This window comes from Erithacus rubecula (assembly GCF_903797595.1).
Source record: "Erithacus rubecula genome assembly, chromosome: 22".
In the NCBI taxonomy this organism is placed as follows: Eukaryota; Metazoa; Chordata; class Aves; order Passeriformes; family Muscicapidae; genus Erithacus; species Erithacus rubecula.
Genome location: NC_136674.1, coordinates 4,526,664 through 4,543,979, shown reverse-complemented (window position 1 = coordinate 4,543,979; position 17,316 = coordinate 4,526,664). Strand labels below are relative to the sequence as shown.

General features: G+C 50.8%; 1 protein-coding gene across 2 annotated transcripts in view; it reads right to left on the bottom strand.

The window, feature by feature from the left end:
• The window catches only part of SMG6 (SMG6 nonsense mediated mRNA decay factor), a 103,935-nt gene that overhangs the window by 23,293 nt on the left and 63,326 nt on the right, over positions 1-17,316 (bottom strand). The gene's annotated exons all lie outside the window — the stretch shown is intronic.

Below are 17,316 nucleotides of genomic sequence, written 5' to 3'. Positions count from 1 at the left end.
TTTACCCCCACCAGAGCAGTTCCAGAGAAGATGATGGGATACAGGAAGTTTCCAGTCAGTAATGGGGATGTTTCATCTGGTTTGTGAGTGTCTGATTCTCCTCGTGTCCTCAGGCACTGTTGCCAACAGCTCAGCAAGGGCTGTGGGCTCCTCCACAGTGCAAAATGGTGCCTCCAGTAAGATACTGCAGGAGTTTTTGCAGGAATTTTCACTGGAGAAAGAATTTGCTTCCACCCACCATGGCCACATGTGCTGATCCCCACAACAGGGCATTTCTGCTCTTCGAGGTGAAGCCTTGAGCACAGGACTGCTCATTTTAATTGTCTGTCATGTGAACGAGGGGCTGAAAAATCACAGCTGTTAAAGAGGCAGATGAGTCCTGGAGAAACAGTGAGTCACACACAGGGACTCCCTGTTACAGCCACCTCAGTGCCTTCCTGTCTCACCCCAGTTCCCAGCACATCCCCGAACTTCCCAAGAAAAGCAAGAGAAAAAGTCAGGCCAGTCCAAAGAAGCAGCGTCTGCTCCTCCCTTGCAAACCCTACCAGAACATGAACAAGGGAAGACAAATCCCTGAAATCCTGCCCCTAACCCGTGCTGCCAGGCTGGGGAAGGAGGAAGGCAAGCTCCTTATCCTCAGCAAAGCCACCATGGCACCACTGACAGCTTTCACAGGGCATGGGCTGCTCTGCCTGCAGCAGGAGCCTCCAACCTTTTCCTTTTCGGGGACTGGGGGAATTTATTTCCTCTGCCATTTCGGAGGATGCCTGCCTTGCCAGAGATTGTTTTGCAGAGTTCAGACAGATAAGAAAGTGGTTAGCAGGCTCTTCGGTGGAGGAAGGGAGGATTGCTTAGTAAGGGAAAGGCGACTGCTCTGCTCTCAGCAGCCGCACGCTGCCCTTCCTCTGAGGCCACCACTGCACCGACGCTGGCGCTGGGGACAAGGCAGGGCCACCCCCACACCTCTCCACCCCGGGGGTTTTTCGGGTACATCTGCTCATGGGGCCACACTGGTGACCAGAGACTGTGTTGCTGTGCCAGGACTGGGATCTGTCTCTCCTGGAATTCGGGAAATGCAGCTGATGAATGTTCAATCCAACAGCTCGATTACACATCTCAGGGCGCTCTTGCGACAGCGCCCTGAGACAGAGCCCTTTCTGCAGGATATGTGGAGGGGGAAAAAAGAGCAGGAGCCCAGTCCAGGCTGTGGTTATCTGGCCCCCTCCCTGCTCCAGAATGTGTCTCTGGAGCGGTGGCAGGATGGAGCTGGCCCTGCTGAGGGCTCTCAGGGAGGAAACCCTGAAGATTCACCAACAGCACAAACTCTTCCCCAAGGACTTCCCCATGGAGACAACGAGAAACTGCCCCATGATTTCACCCACAGGGTAACTCAGAGATTGCTGTCCCACAGGACAAAGCAGCAGTGTCACAGAATGCTGTGACAGAGGGAAGCTGGGTGGTGGGAGGAAAAACATGACAACACAGGAATGGGGGAGCAGGGATGGCAGTCTGCAATATAAAAATAACATTAAAAAAGTGCAAATCAGAGCTCACCCTGACAGCCCCCACCTGCCCAGCCTGCACCATCCATCTCTTGCCCTTCCAGTGTCACCTCTGCTTCAGGCAGAGAGGCAAGAGCTGGAATATTCTGCCTGGTCCTGGCAGAGCTGGCTGGGAAGCCATTTCTGTGAGTTTACACAGCTTATACGTTCTCCATGCAGTTCCTGGCTGCCTTCCATCGCAGATGAGAGTTTTATGTCGAATTTTAAGTTTGACCACAAATATTTAAACTTCCTTGGACCACAAATGCTGTATCTTCTTTGCGGTTTAGTTGGCACCAAATGAGTATTTACAGATCCCTATATGTCTGTCTGTCATTTAAATATCTCACGGAGGTGCCAAAGGCTTCCAAAGTGGAGGGGCTCCTCCAGCAGACCCCTGATTTCCCCCTCTCTGCCCCTCCTTACCCAGCACAGGCGAGGGAGAGGTGCAAGCACTGGCCAAGCCCTTGCAGAGGGCACAGCTGCTCTGGCCTGAGCACTTCATACTTGCACTCTATTAAGTTTTCTTTCCAGAGAATGTCATCTGAGATCCCACCGTAACTTCCACAGTTCCCTGCCCTGGTGGATACTTGAACTGGGATGAAAGCATTTGGAATTTTCTCCTCTTCTTTTAGGAAACTGAGTCTACAGGAGACTGTTTTAATGAGAACCGCTAAAACCTCCTAAAGCAGCACAGCTCCCACCTGGCCACTGCTCGCAGCCTCCCCATGGGGGTTTTCACTTCCTCAAACACCAGCAATTCTCAGTGGGTGATAATCCCAACCTGCTGAACTGGGATCCCTCTCTAGGTAAACTGGTCAGAGTGGTTAGTGCCAGTGGCACAACAGTATTGAATTCAGGCAAGGCTGTTTGGCCAGGAAACTGCAGCCAAGGAAATACCATAAAAGATCCCTCCTAAGCATCCAGTGCCAAAGGAATTTGGTTTTGCTGTTTGGAACTGGATGGGGAGCAGAGAGCTAAGGATCCTTGAGCTGACACCCAGCAGCAGCCCAAAATCTGAGTTAAAGTGCATGCACTGGCTTGAGTCAAGCTGTGTGTGTATTTCATTTCCTTCAGACGTTTTAGTCTAGGGCACAAACTGGATGCTCATCCCACCAGTTTTAGGGGAACTTTAGAACACAGAGATGCTGCTCTTGCAACGCTGCTTTTCCCATCCCAGGGATCCAGAGCACTGACCAGCTGTGGCACCACAACTCTGACCACCCCTTGGGGGCACAAAAAAACACCATGCCCAGGGCAAAAGCTCCAGTGATGCTGCCCACATCAGAGGAAAGAGATACCTGAGTCAGAGCCACGGGATGAGAAATCTCTGCTCCACAAACCACAAACCAGATGGAGCAATATCAGTGCCACGGTGCTGCTCACACACCTCACCAGCCCTGGATGCTGCTGGGAAGCTCAGGGCACTCTGCCTCTCCTCAGCTTTGGAAGAGGAAAGAGAAGCAGCTCTGCTTTGAACTAACAAAGCCCTGGTGAAAGGGCAGCTCGCGGGGCTGCCACGTGCAGGGAGGAGCTCCTCCGACTGCTCCGCCGGGGCCAGCGTTGAATTCCCTTGAAAACAGAGGGTGGGGATCCAGCAGGCAATGGAATAACACCAGAAAAATGCCACCACAGCTCGGCTGGCTGCGACACCACAGCCCCAGAGATGTTACCAACAGAGGCATTTCCCCCCCGCCGCAAGAACCGCGCTGGCAGCGCGCTCCGGGCTCGGGGCAGGGCGGGAAGCAGCTCACACCATTTCCAGCAGCCACTTCAGGGAGGGACACACGCTCTGTTTTGCTTTACAGTGAAATGCTGCCACTTAGGGGACTCCCGATGACGTTCTTGTGCCTGAGAGCCCATGTCCTCTTCCAGGAGGGGCTGCTCCAGGCAGGACATGCTCCCTCAGCCTAGCAGGGAGGTCACTTTGGGCACCAGCCCTGAGCTCTGGCCCATGTGAATCCTGCTTGGCTTTAAGGAAGCAGCAAGCACAGTTTTGCTACTTATACTCAATACTCAGCTCTTCTGGCAAGTGATTAATAGCCTGAGTCTTGCAGTTGCTTGCTTCCAGCTGGGCCAAGAGCTGCAAACACACCTAAGGAAGGGAAGGGAAGGGAAGGAGGAATTGGAACGTTGGCTTGGTGGGGAAAGGAAAGCTACTCGCTGTGTCTTTGTTTTCGGGAGAGCTCCTCCTCTCGGGAGTGGGATGCTGAGTGCAGAGCAGGGCCCCTGCCCTGAAACAGAGGAGCTGAAGCAGAACAATAGGGTGGGGACAAGTGGGGTGGGCTGGAGCAGGGGCACCAATCCATCCTTTTGACTTCATTCACACTTACAGCTGCATTAGAGACATTTCCTGAAAGCACAGTAGGAAGAGAGGGGTATTCACTCACTCCACCCTCCATCTAACACCATCCTCCCGATCCAGCCGTGCACTCAGAGCCAATTCTGGCCTCTGGCAGAGCTGCAGGCCAGACATTACAAGCGCTGGTGTGAGCAGCACAGGTCCCCACCCGATGAGCAGTGAGCAGACTTGGAGCACAAAGGAGGGGTGCAGCAGCCAGCAAAAAAATAAAAATAAAAAAAAATCAACACAGGGAAACGCAGAGCATTGTCCAAGGTGGACACGAAGATGTCAAGAGTGGGATCTGAGTGTTTGGCTGCGAGGAAAAGGAACGGTGCAGCCACTTGGTGGTATCAGGTGAAACGAGGCAGGTTGTCCTGCAAAGGAGAGCAGTGACAGCCACGCTACACAGGGGCCTTGGGGCTCCCATGGCCGTGTCCCCAGCACGTCACTCCTGTGCCATGAGCTGCAGTGGGAGCAGGGGGCTGGGAATGGTGCAGTGATGAGCCCTGGGCTGACTCACCCCAGCCCGGGAGCCTGCGCAGCCCCGGCGCATCGGCCGCCTGCACGCTGAGCCTGAAAAACAACTTTTTTTCCCCTCTCTTTTCTAAAAAACAAAAAGCCAGACGCCCTCTTCCAGATCTGGAGTTACTCAGGCTGACTCACAGCAAGGCTCTCCTGGCTCTGCTGGCAGTGCCTGCACATACCTGGAGTGGGCTGTGCAGGCTGTGCTGGTGGTACCCACGCTGTCACACATCTGGAGCTGCTGCACTTCCCTGAGTGCTGTGACAACAGCCTGCTGCAGCCAAACTAATTATTTTCAGCTTCAAACTTCAACCATTTTTGGTGAATCCCCGAATGAAAAAAAAAAAAAAACCCAAATAAATGAAGACTATAATTTTTTTTTTTTTTTTTTTTTTTTTTTTTGTAAATGGGAAAAGTATTTCTTTCATTCTCCCATAATACGAATCCAGCAAACAGGAAAAACATGAACCCAAACCAAAGCTCAGACATCACATCTGGGGAGAGACCAAGCATGGAAAATTTTAATCCAAAGGTTAATGTTTGGGAAGCTCCGAGTGTGTGAAAAGAGGGGTTAGATGGGTGCTGCTCCACGGCTCGAACAGTTATTGCCGCCAAGTGGCGGCTTTCAAACGGTGCCTGCCTGCCCCAGCCCAGGCACCCGGGGTCAGGAGCTAAAATAGAAAACAACTGAAATCACTGGAAGCAAACAAACACTCAGATCAGATGCTGGAAAAGCCAAGCGAGGAAGGAGCCAGCAGCAAGAAATGCAACTCGAGCCCTGTGACTGGGAACGGCCTCCGGACTCGCCCTGGGTGAGCTGCACCAAACCACACGGTGCTGGTGGCCCTGGGGACCCCCTGCTGCTCCCCCAGCCCTCCTGTGCCTCCTCCAGGATCACTAACAGCCCTCTGACACTCCTGTCCCAACTGTCACCTCCATCTCCTTTGCTCACTACTCTGCAGGGTCACATTGTACTGGCTGTCACACCTTGGGGCTTTTTCCACCCCACTTTTCTCACCAGAACCACCATTTCCTGCCCAAGGACAGAGCACCCAACTTTTCCCCTTCCCCCCAGCCCTTTTCCCTTCACCCCACCACAGCAGAAACATCACCCTGTACCTGCCCAAAGCAGCATCTCTGCTCCTCTTCTGGTCACTCCACCCTTGCACCCCGAGCTGCTGGACACCCCCAATCCTGCAGCAGCTCTGCCTTCTGAGCATCTCATGCCCCCGTTTTCCCCACATCCTGCCTCCAAAATGCCTTTGTCTTCATCTTCTGCATTAGATTATGCCCTTTCTAGACTGCTCCTTCCAGACACTAGAAATCTCTCATCCCCAAAGCTCCAACAGAATAGCATCCTAATTGCCTTTGTTAGGGATGGGGCCATGCCTGTAAAACTGCCACGGCTGCTGCGAGGCCGGGTCAGCACTAACAATGGCTTGAAAGCTCCAGGAGTTCAGCGTGGAGCCCTCCCACACCAAACCAAACACAAAGAGAAGGGACCATATGTCTGCAGAAGCAGCTGTGTCAGGTGGGTCGGAGCCCTGGTGGCTCCCTGGGGGTGGGAAGGGCAGGCACAGCCCCGGCAGGCGTGAGAGCATCCGGCAGAGCCACCCCAAAGGCCAGGAGCCTTCCTGGGATCAGCCAGGGCAGAGCTGCTCCCCAGGGCAGCAGGGAGCAGCAGCACCCCTGGGCTGGGCTCTGCACTTGCCATGAGTGCAGGTTTATTCTGCTTCTCTCCCCAGTGCTGAGCCCAACAGCTCCTGCCCAGCTGGAGCCACGGGAAGGTTTGGTTTTAGGCACATCACTGAAACAGAAAATGACCTGCTGCAGAGGGAGGAGTGACACCTCCCAAAGAGCTGGTGTGTCATGCACTGCTGCCCCCAAGGTGGTGGTGCTGACCAGGGAAGCATAAGGATTGATAATAGAGTTCTGCTCCAATATTTTAATTTTGAGACTGCTCAAGATGTCAGGCTGCTGGGGGACACACAGATCCTGGCCAGAGAGGAGGAGAGGAGGAATTGTCAGAAGTTAGCAGAGAAAATCTACAAAAAATATGGTAAAAACATAAACTAATGCACAAAAAAATTGAAATTCTTTAACAAACCATTGGAGAAAGTAGCCCAGCTAAGGACCAGTGCCTTGCCTGATTGAGCCCAAAATCCAGGCACCTCTCACTCCCTGGCCACACACTGCAGGTAAAAACCTAAATCTGCTGACAACTAACTGCAGAAACATGGAGATAAAAATGAAAAGGAAACAGAAATGAGGCTGAGGGAAAGCACCAGGAACCTCTGTAGACACCAATTGCTTCTCTAAGCTTAGCCCAGAAAAGGGGCTCTAAAAGCTCATGCAAAGCACCTCTGTCTGGGCAGGGGAAGGGACCAGTGATGCCAAGGGAAGACCCCGAGGAGCAGCTGAAGGGAAATCATGGCAGGGCTCACCTGCAAAGGCAGGGGAAGTGTGTGATGAGAAACATGAGCAGAAAAGGCTGGCAAAGCCTTGGCTCAGGAGAGGCTCCCTCAGGGTTTGTGCTCATGGCAGCAAGTGCTAGCATGCTCACAGGAGTCCCAACAAAGGCCAGGCAGGCATGCTCCAGCTGCCCATGGACCATCACTCCTGCTCCTCATCCCTCCAGCCAAGGGGGAAAATGTAATCAGAGCAATTTCTATTAGCAAGAATATAAAGACTTGGAAGCTCTGGGCTGTCTCTTGACAACTAATTAATTACCAGGTAGCATCCCCTTGAAGCTGCCAACACAGCACACACAAGTTCCAGCATGATTTAGGGAGAGGGATGAACTTTACAATAAACTCTAGAATTTTACTTCATCTCCCGCCACCATCTGAGATCCTGGGGGAACAGGAAGGGGTGGCAAGAGGCAAAGTCTGAAGCCACCTGGGATCATCATTAACTCGTTCACTCGTGGCCTCTGAAACAAAAATGCCAACTTTGCAGTGAGCAGCAGCTTCCAGCCAGATGAGCTCCTTGGATACTCCATCTCTTAAATGCTCTTCTGCCAGTTTCTGCCATTCCCAGAAAGACACAAAAGGATAAAGGCAATTTGAGCTGCAGAGGCTGTCAGGGAGAGCAGTGGAAGCTGCTACCCATTGTGATGTGCCAAGCTTTGTCAGGACATTTCATACCAAAAAAAAAAGTAACAACAAGCTTGAGTTGAAGATCAGGATGTGTGACCTGCCAGGGAGCTGGGAGCAGGGAGCTTGGGTAGCCAGGACCAAGAATTTCAGAATGGTTTGGGTTGGAAAGGACCTTAAAGATCATGTGGGTCCAACCCCCTTGTAAATGAACACTCCCATGATTCAATATAAGCCTCATGGCAGCACTGTGAGGTCTGAACTAGGAGACAACACATGAATTATGAGGATATTTAGGGGCAGTCATGCCAACATAACATTTCTCAGGCTTTAGAGCCACAAGGAGATGGGAGAGGCTGTTCAGTGTGGCACAACTATCCAGTTCTGTCATCACCCAGGGTGGTACAAAATTGACCATCAGCAGCACCTTGATTAGCACAGGGGGAAGGAAACATTTGACATGTGACAACTCTCCCACCACTTGAGACAATCCAGGCAGCTTTTGGGAGCAGAAGCCTCCATCTCCCTGCTCCAGGCCACAGCTCTATTGGTGGCCATGGATTTCTCCCTTAGACACCAGCACAGCCACAGGTCATCTTGCTCAGGTGCAAATGTTCTGTGCTAAGCCAAAACATTTCTTTTCTTTTTCAGATTTACTTGATGTAAGTCCAAAAACTGAGATGACATCAAAGAGCCCATTGAGCAGATCCCCTCCAGAAACACAGGGGGACTTTACCTTGTTAGTACAAACACGGTTCCCCTGCAGACTTCCTGGGAACAGCTGAAGCTGCAGCACACTTCAAAAACCAGCCTGCACTTCACAGGGCTGGGGAGGAGCTCACTTCTGGCTCAGGATTGTTGTCAACTCTTTCAAAGCCCACGCAGGATCACACACAAAAATTGTCACAGCCCTGGGGGGGAACAACTTTCTCTTTGTCCCCAGGAGATGGGCTGTAAAGGCAGTGGCAGGGCAGGAGCTGTCACAGGGAGCAGTCAGGAAGGGCGTGAAGCCTGATGTGAAGGACAGAAAGAGAAGACTTAGAGGATGGATTTACCCCTGCTGGGACTGGTCAGTGACTCTTTCCCATGAGCTAACAAGAGGAATGAATGTCCCTTCAGGATTTCAAACCCGTGCCAAGAGCCCATCTTTCTCTGAGGGATGGCAACTGCCAGCAGTTCTGTTCCTGCTGCAGTCCCCAGCTTGGATCTGCTGCTGGCTGGGGTCTGAGGTCACTTCCAGAGGGACACAGGAGACCTGCAGGAGCCCAGGCTAAGCTGTGGCATGGAGTGACAATCAGGAGATATGCAGCTTCCTGGAAGAGTTGGAACTGATGTGCAAATAATGGCAGAAAAATGCAGGGCAAGGGAGGGTTAGAGAGAGATTAGTCTGGGGCACACTCTGGGAGATACACAATGTTAAGTATGAGGGCAAAGGAAATGAAAACTGGAAACTCAAACATAGTCAAGAATCCAATCCCAGCCTGGGCAGGAAGTTTACACTCTGCTTCTAAATATACATGTTTTTAAATCAACAAGCTTTCTTGTTCCTCAGCTCTACTGTAGATCCATGTGGGAGAAGGAACCGGATGGAGGCACTGCCAAGCTCTCCTGGCGAGGTGTTCTGCCCACAAGGGACAAGGCAGGGGTGACACACATCCCTGCCATGCCCCAGCAGGGAAGCAAAGGCTTCCCTGCTCCTCAAGATGCTCTGGGAGAGCAGAATCCCCAGCTCCCAGCTCGTCATGCCTTGCAGACAGACTCTCCTGTGCTCTCCAAGTGCCTGTGGACCAGGAGGAGAGGGATACTGAGAGCAGGGCTCAGCTGTGGTGCCTCTTTCCTCCCTGTTCTCTGGCCACTGCATTCATGCTCAGCAGTTGGATAGTCACATATTTTTTTTAATTTGATATAATTATCTCCTAGAAATTACTGTACACAGCCTCTTGGGATCTAAAGCAATTAAGTGAAGATAAATTTCTTTCATGGAGCAAGCTGTCAAAGGATGAAGCAATTTCATTCCCCATTTGAAGTGGAAGCTTTGGGTCATGCATGGTTTATTTGAAACAATGCCATCACCTAAAGCTGCTGATCTTATCTGTCTCTCTCTGTCTCTCCATTTCAAACTGCTGAAGATGTGCAGCGTGGCACTGCCTGAAGTGATGACATCTGGCACCAGGCCAGCTACAGAAACAAGCTGCTCCTCCCCGAGCCCGAGTGCAAGAGGCCAAACATTCCTATTAAAAAGGGGGAAACCGAGGTGAAATCTGGGAAGAGCTGAAAAGTGGGAATCCTGCCTGAGGGAACAAGCTCCAGGAGGAGAGAGGTGCCAGCAGGAATGGGTGGCACTGCCCAAGACAGGATGGGGCATCTCTGAGATGTTACAGGCTGCCAGGCTTCCTTTTCCTCACCAGGCTGCCCTGGATTTCATCACCAGCAGGAACAGCCCATGCCCTTCAGTCTGTGTGAGGAGAGACATGGCAGGGTGGAAATTATATCCCATTAGCACATGCATGCTAAGTCTCTCAGAATTTCCAGCAAATTCTCTTCTGTCCTCACACTTTACCACGCCAAGATGCTTCATTCTGCACCAAAAAAACTCATATAAAAATAAACTCATTTAAATAAACCATTCTCCAAAGTGGTGGATTTTATCCTGGAAAGGTGAGGATGTTGTGGAGCAATGTGTGGCTGTGGTGAGGGCTTTGCCACCTCCACAGGGCCAGATATTCCCAGGAATAAAGGCATGTTTAGCAGGTATACCATACTTCCCAAAGCAGGAGTATCTCTCCTTCCCCACATCAGGACATTCACTAACTCCAGCCACAGGGAAATTGGTGAGGATGCTCATGTCCACATGGAAGTTACAGTTATGAGTGTGAAAACAGGCAAGTGCTGAGCAAATTCAGCTCCCATGGCCTGGACTGATGAGAGCATTTCACCCACGAGGCTTCTGCAAAGCTCAGATCACTGCTGATTAAATCTCTGCTCATTAGAACTAAAAAAAAGTTACTGGTACTAGAGGGAGCTAATAATAAAAACTGGCAATGGGTGCAAGTTCAAGAAGCATCTGGGTGACTTAAGAGCACAAAAATGATCTTCAGAAGTGACCTCAGCACCAGACATGTGGCACGTCACCGACAGCTGGGAGGTCACTGCACCAGCTCCAGAACCACTTTTCCATGGGAATCACACATGGAACAGGTATCAGGTGAAGTGACACAGCTCTGGAAGGACAGCAAACTCCATCTTTTTCTCTGCATGGACATAAATCTCCTTCCTTCCCTAATAATGGCTGCTATAATAAACATCACATCGTTTATGCTTAAGATAAATAAGGAACCAGAATGTGAATCTGCTCTGTTGTTCACAGGCAGTAACTCCTCAGAAAACACATTTGTCTTCATACTGAGAGCTTGTGTTTACATGTGCATCTACCTATTCCAAGTACAATGAAATTTGGGGAAAGTAAAAAAAATAAATCAATGAAAACAACTTTAAATAAGAACTGCAGTTGTCACTGTTCATAATATATAAACATATAGACAAATATTTGTTACATATGGTGGATAAAATGCTTTATGTAAAATGCTGGTAATGTAAAATGTTAAGGCAAATTTTGTTAATTTAAATAAATTATGCCTTTTACCTTATGTTTAAGGAAATATATGCAAATATGTTATGGGGGAAAATGTTATTAAATTATCTGCTGGATTAAATATCCAGCATTTTTCATGTCCCACCACAGATACAGCCAGGCCAGCAGCAGTCAAGCTGCTCATGTGGGGTCTGTTTTTTGGAAGAATTTTAATGCTTCCCAATGAACCTTCCCTTAGTACCCCCTTGTCTTCCTAAGGGACAGGGGTGGCCTGGGGCTCAGGCAGTGGCCTGAAATCCTGGGTATCAGGGGTTTGTTCTCATCCTGAAGCCAAGGCTTCCTGTGGGACCAGCTCAGTCCCTCAGCCCTGTGTACCTCTGCTGCCAATCCCTAACAAGGAAATTGCTTTTCCTTCTGTCACAACGTGTTGTGGAGATACATTCATTAATGCCTGGGAAGTGCTTTGACTTCAATGACTTTGAGAAAAAAAAACCAATAATAAATAAGGTTATGGTGGTGTCTTCTTCTCTCTCAGGTTTGGGATGTGACAGCAGGAGGGCACTGAGGGTGACAGCTCTGTCCTGCCATGGGAGCTGGGCTCTCCAACCTCGCCCAGCCCCAGCCCAGAGCTGGCAAACGGATTTGGCATCCACAAAAACAACACAAGCTTCAGCTGGGAGCAGCAACGTGGGGAGCAGACTCCAAGCTCAATGACAAGAGGTCACCTTCCGTCTCCCATAGAGACAGAGTAGATCCCCATCTGTTATTTGGGCTGACCACTCCCTGCATTCCACCCCGTCCACTTCTTTGGCAAGCTCTGCAGGACGTGGATCTTTCTTATTCAGGATAACAATGAGGAGTTATTAATTGGGTCTTTTTTGGGGTTTCCTGAGGTCCTTCCCATAGCTGCCTTGGTGGATACCACAGCCGTCCTCGCCTTCAGATGGGATTGAAGCATTTCAGCTGGGCAAAGACAAATCTGTGCCATGAAAGAGGGTCCCTCCAAAGCTGAGCCAGGTCAAGGACTGAGTTTAGTACCAGAAAGAAGAGTCTGAGAAGTGGCAGTGTATCCAGCTGGCAAAGTGTGAGGCAAAGATGCAACCCCGAGTCCCAGGGACCTCTCATGTGATCCAAAGCACCACATTAACACCTGAGCAGCACAAAGATTGTCTCAGACCACGCTTCATGCCCAGGGACAGCTCAGCCAGCCAGAGAAGCCTTCCCATTTCCTCAGAGTTTCTCTGGGTAGCAATAAGAGATGGCTCATTGGGAGAGGATCCAGCATTAATGGTGCTTTAATGAGGCCTTTCAATACACTTATAGACTAATCAGCAAATTCCACGAGGTCTGGGCTCTAATATGTCATTCCAAGCACACTAAAGCTGTGACAATAACTCAGCACAGCCAGAGCTGTGCACTCTCTGGGCCTCATGTCCTGCCAAGAGGTGGCAGGTTTTGTGCAATTTAGGTGCTGGGACAGCAGAAACAAGGCCATTTCCCACTGCAAAATCCCAAGGGAAGCGAAGGGTGCACTCCAAGGAGGTGCTGCACATGCTGTGACTCTCCTTTCCTAGGTCACTCCACTATTCCCAACTCCAGGAACACACGGTCAGCGAGTTTCTTGAATAGGACATTTCCCGTTTCCCAAGAATCTGTGCTGAACCTCTGGAAGCAGCTTTTAGGACAAAAACAAGCAAGTTTCCCATCTCCTTACACAAACCTGGCCTGACCATGACACAAGTGAGGACGTTGGACAACGAGCGTCATCTGATCCGCACGGAAAGATCCAACCCCAGGCATGGGACAAGGCTGATTTATCCTGTCAGGCTCTGCCTCGAGCTGATGATCCCATCTCACTTCCAGAAAACACTTTAAAAGAGCCTTCAGCTGACAGCAGAGCCAAGCTGTGCAGGGCTGGCTGAGGATTCGACACGTGCTGGGGCACGTGCACAGCTCACACCCTGATTCACTTGGAGCTCACGCTGTGGTTGAAGCTCCCTGTCCAAGATGAGCCTGGAGGAGAGGCAGAGGAGCATCCAAGGCTGGGGAGGAAGGCATGGAAACATCACAGGCCACTCCCAGGCACTGTGGTAGCTATCCTTCCCTCCCTATGCCAGGAAAGAGGCATTTCAGGGACAGGGAAGGTTATTTCCACCAGCTGCTGGTTATTCCCTCCCTGCTTCCCCTCTGCAGGAGATGGGGCTGCCTGGAAGGCAGCACCTTGTACTTCCCTGCAAGCTGTGCCCAGACCACAAAGCCACTCTCACTGCCTCTCACTGACAGGGGAGGTGAAGAGAACACGTGTAACTGGATTTTAACACGTTGGCAGGTGGTTCCTCACCTCAAAGTGCGACTGCAGTTCCCACACACAGTCCTCAGCCTGGGGACAGGCCAAAGCAGCAGGACCCCAGCTCTGCACAGGGGGGCTGCTGTGAGATCTGCTCCCCCTCACCACCCTGCCTGCCCAGGGCTAGGGCAGGACCTGCTCATGCTTGGCTTTGAACTCCTGCTGCCTCCAGCCCTGTTTCACAGCCCCCAGCGCTGGGCTGGGGCGAGAGGACGTGAAAAGCTCCTATGCCCCAGAGACTGCAGTGCACAGGATACGGTCTGGATTAAAATCTGGTCAGCAGAGGTCTTAAAATGTCAGTGTAAACAGGAGGGCAGTGCTGGCGGGGCTGCAGGGAAGCTTGCTGGGGCTTATGCTGCTTAACAATAGGTTCAGTGACCTGGACAAAGAAAAACTCTCCTGATAAAGCCAACAGATTAGACACCAGCTCAAACCCTCCTCAGCTTTCAAGAGAGCAGCTCAGTAACAGGCAAAAACTTGGAATTTCTCAGTCACTTACTTAGGAACAAACCCCGTGCTGTTTAACACAGCTAATGCCAAATTGTGCCTGCAGGAAGGAGCAAAGGCTGCAGGGCACTGGGAGTGTCCATGGGTACAGAGGAGAGTGGGACAGCACAGTGTCACCTCCTCCTGAGGAGCAGCATGTGGAGCCTGGACAATCACAGCCCAAACACACCAGGCGAGCAGCTCAGGAGATCCAAACCATGCCTGAGACAGTCCTGCCTCTCACTCCATCTATTCAGACAGGATGGGGAACTGGGGGGACTTGGGAACACATTTACATATCAGAGTTAGAGCAGCAACCCACGACTTCCCAACCTACAGCAAAATGCAATTATTGGAAACTGAAACAAAGCAAATTTAACTGGGAAATAATGCATGTTTTTAACAGCAACTGAAACTGGTTCTGGTGACAACTTGCTGAGGATCCTGAAGGGTTCTCAGCCTTCCAGAATCAAGGGTTTGTGCTTTCTACAAGACCTGCTGTTGGAAATTTCCTTGTGGTTTCACGAGGGAGAAAAAACCAGTGGAGATGGCCACAGCTTCCCCAGCTTGGCAGCATCCGGGGCTCTCCCGGGCTGGATTCCCCATTCCCAGAACTGACACACACCACCGTGGGCTCCTCTTTGAAGAGGGGCTTTCTGACCTGTACATTCTTCCCAGCAGCTCCCTGATGTTCAAAGCACCTTGCTGACAGACAGGCAGGTGTGCCTGTGACAGTGACCACCTCCCCAAACCCGGTGTGGGGGCGGAGGGGAGGGGGTGGCCCCCCAAACACAGCCCTGGGCAAGGCATGGGGGAGGGCTCCCAGCCCAGCTGTGACATTTCCTTTCACCTATACCTGTACAGCTGTTTCCTACAGGGCTGCAGCCTCGAGTGAGATGTGTGAGGCTTCTGTAGGTGCTTGGGAACAAGATGGAACAGAAATGCTTCACACCTGGCCCCAAAATTACAGCACGCTGGCAGGTGGCCAACATAAACTGGCAGAGTACCAGTTGCAATGGACATCAATTAAGCAGCCTGTCATCCTCAGACTGCAGGCTTTGCTTTTTGTGATCTGCATCGCTCCTTAAGCCTTCAGCAGCACCAGCACTGGAGTTTTCCAGATGGGATCATTTCCCGCAGATTCCACTCCCTAGATTTATTGCAGGTTTTTTTTTTTTCTTCTTCTTTTTAACCCACCCCCCCCTTCAAGAGGCTGAACTATTATTCCACATTGCAGATTTCTCCAGTGCTGGATTCAGCATCCTCGTGCTGTGCTAGTGCTTGTTTGCCATCGGTTCCCTTCGCCTTCAGCTGCAGAAACTCAATTTTAAGAATATCCTCAGAACTCTCTTAGCTAAAAAAGCTTAGAGGAAAAATGGAGACCAAAAAAATAATTGAACAGGATTCTTCTCTGGAAGATCTAGGAGATGTTGCAGCAGTCACTGGACAGGACTTGTGCCCATTTCTATGATGCTGCATTTAAAACAGCACAACAGACACCAGCTTTGCCTCTGCCACCCAGACCTGGGGACATGGACTGAGCCTGGCACTTCCCACTGTGCTAACAGCACCTGGCAAAGGCAGAGAGAGGCTCCCAAGGTGCCCACACAGCCCCTGGCACTCGTGGTTCAAGGTGATGCCAAGGACAGCTGAGGAGTTCAAAGCAGGTGATGTTCCCCACGCTACCTTCATGGTGGCATAAAAATCCAGCCTCTCCTCCATCACCCCGTGACATCATCTTCCAACATGGCCCATAATTTAGTTTAATTGCCTTTTACAATCCAAAGGCACCACATGAAAGGGAAGGTCGAGGCTGGGATGGAGTTCAGATACTGGTCAGAAAATGTAAACATCTCTTACTCTGCCGCCTCGGGGCTGCCAGCTCCTGCCAAGTCCCTGCTCTGAGCAGGGCTGCCTGTGGCAGGGATCTTTCACGGCTTGTTTGGAAACCCAGGCAGGCAGGAATGGAAGGAGTTTTTCAAGGATGACTCCTCACTGGACTCTCCTCCTTGGGGCTCCGATCTCTGCTCACAGTTTCCCTTTTCCTCCCTGGACCAAACTCCAAGCTGGAAGCTCTCACTCTCATGGGCTGAGAGCATTTGCCTGCCAGCTGGAGGGAGATGCTCCAAGGCTATGGAATGGGAATATGGAAAGGATGCTGAGAAAACAGTTACATTTATTCACTGGGGTTTTCTCTCTGCTTACAAAGTGTTTGTGCTCTCAGAGCCCTGGTCTTGCTACCTTTTCTCTGATGCCTTGCAAAAAGTTCTCCCAAAATTACTGTAGTGTGGCCACTCCAAGGTGGATTTAATCCCTGGCATTGCAGGAGTCATTAGGTCTCAGAAAGGACAAAAAGCCTGGTATTTAGAGGCATGACAGAGCCCAGTCACTCCAACAGCTACTCCTCCTGGGCTTTTAAACCTGGGGCTCCCTTTCCAAGAAGCATCAGACATGACTACATGCTGCCAAGAGATCTCTGAGAGTCTTAGGAAGACTGAAATACCATAAATAAGTGAAGTGAATAACAAGACAGGACTAATTTTAGCCCAAGTCTAAATAATAATTAGCTCCTAAACAGCTAATCCAAAGGCTACTGCCAACCTAGAGCATGTTGGGGCAACTAGAGAGAGGGTGACATTTGAACTATCCACCTGGGCTGGACAGTGCAGAGGAAGGGGATTTGGGAATTCTAAAGAGAATAAAGCTTGGGATTTAGGCTATCTGCACTGACAGGTGAGTGAAACAAGGAACAGCACCAAGTGTGGGAAGCTCAGTGGCCACCCTGGAGCTGGAGGAGCCACGCAATACCCAGCTTGTAGGTCTGGCAGTAAAATACTGCTAATTAATTTTCAGAGCCTCGCATTTTAGAGCTTTCATTTGCCTGGTGAGGTGAGACAGGGTTGAGACCAGTTGAGTGGTGAGTATCTGAGACAGTCCACTCCACACATGAGCATGCACATGAGGGAAAGGGAAAAAAGTGCCTTTCAGTTTGAGAGGAGGGAACCACGGTGACTGGCCCTATAAGCACATGTATTAATCATGCACCGTCTGGTTTTAATCCACACACTGCTGATCCTGCGTCTCACTGTATTGTTATCAGGGGAAGGAGTATTTCTCCTCAATCTTATTCACCAGCCAAAAGCCTGAAAATGCAAAAAACACATTTGTGAAGTGCCTTCCCAAGGACCCTGGGCCCCGGACCTGGTGAGCTGGGGCTGCTGCCTTTTTATTGGCGTTTAAAAACCTTTTATTAACGTGTGTCAGGGCTGGGGGAGGAGAGACAGGCTCAGGTTTCAGGACCCCCCATGCAGAGAGGTTTATTGTGGGAAGGGACATTAACACTTTCTCCTCCACATCTGCCCATGGCTGGGGCATGTGGCAGAGGGTGT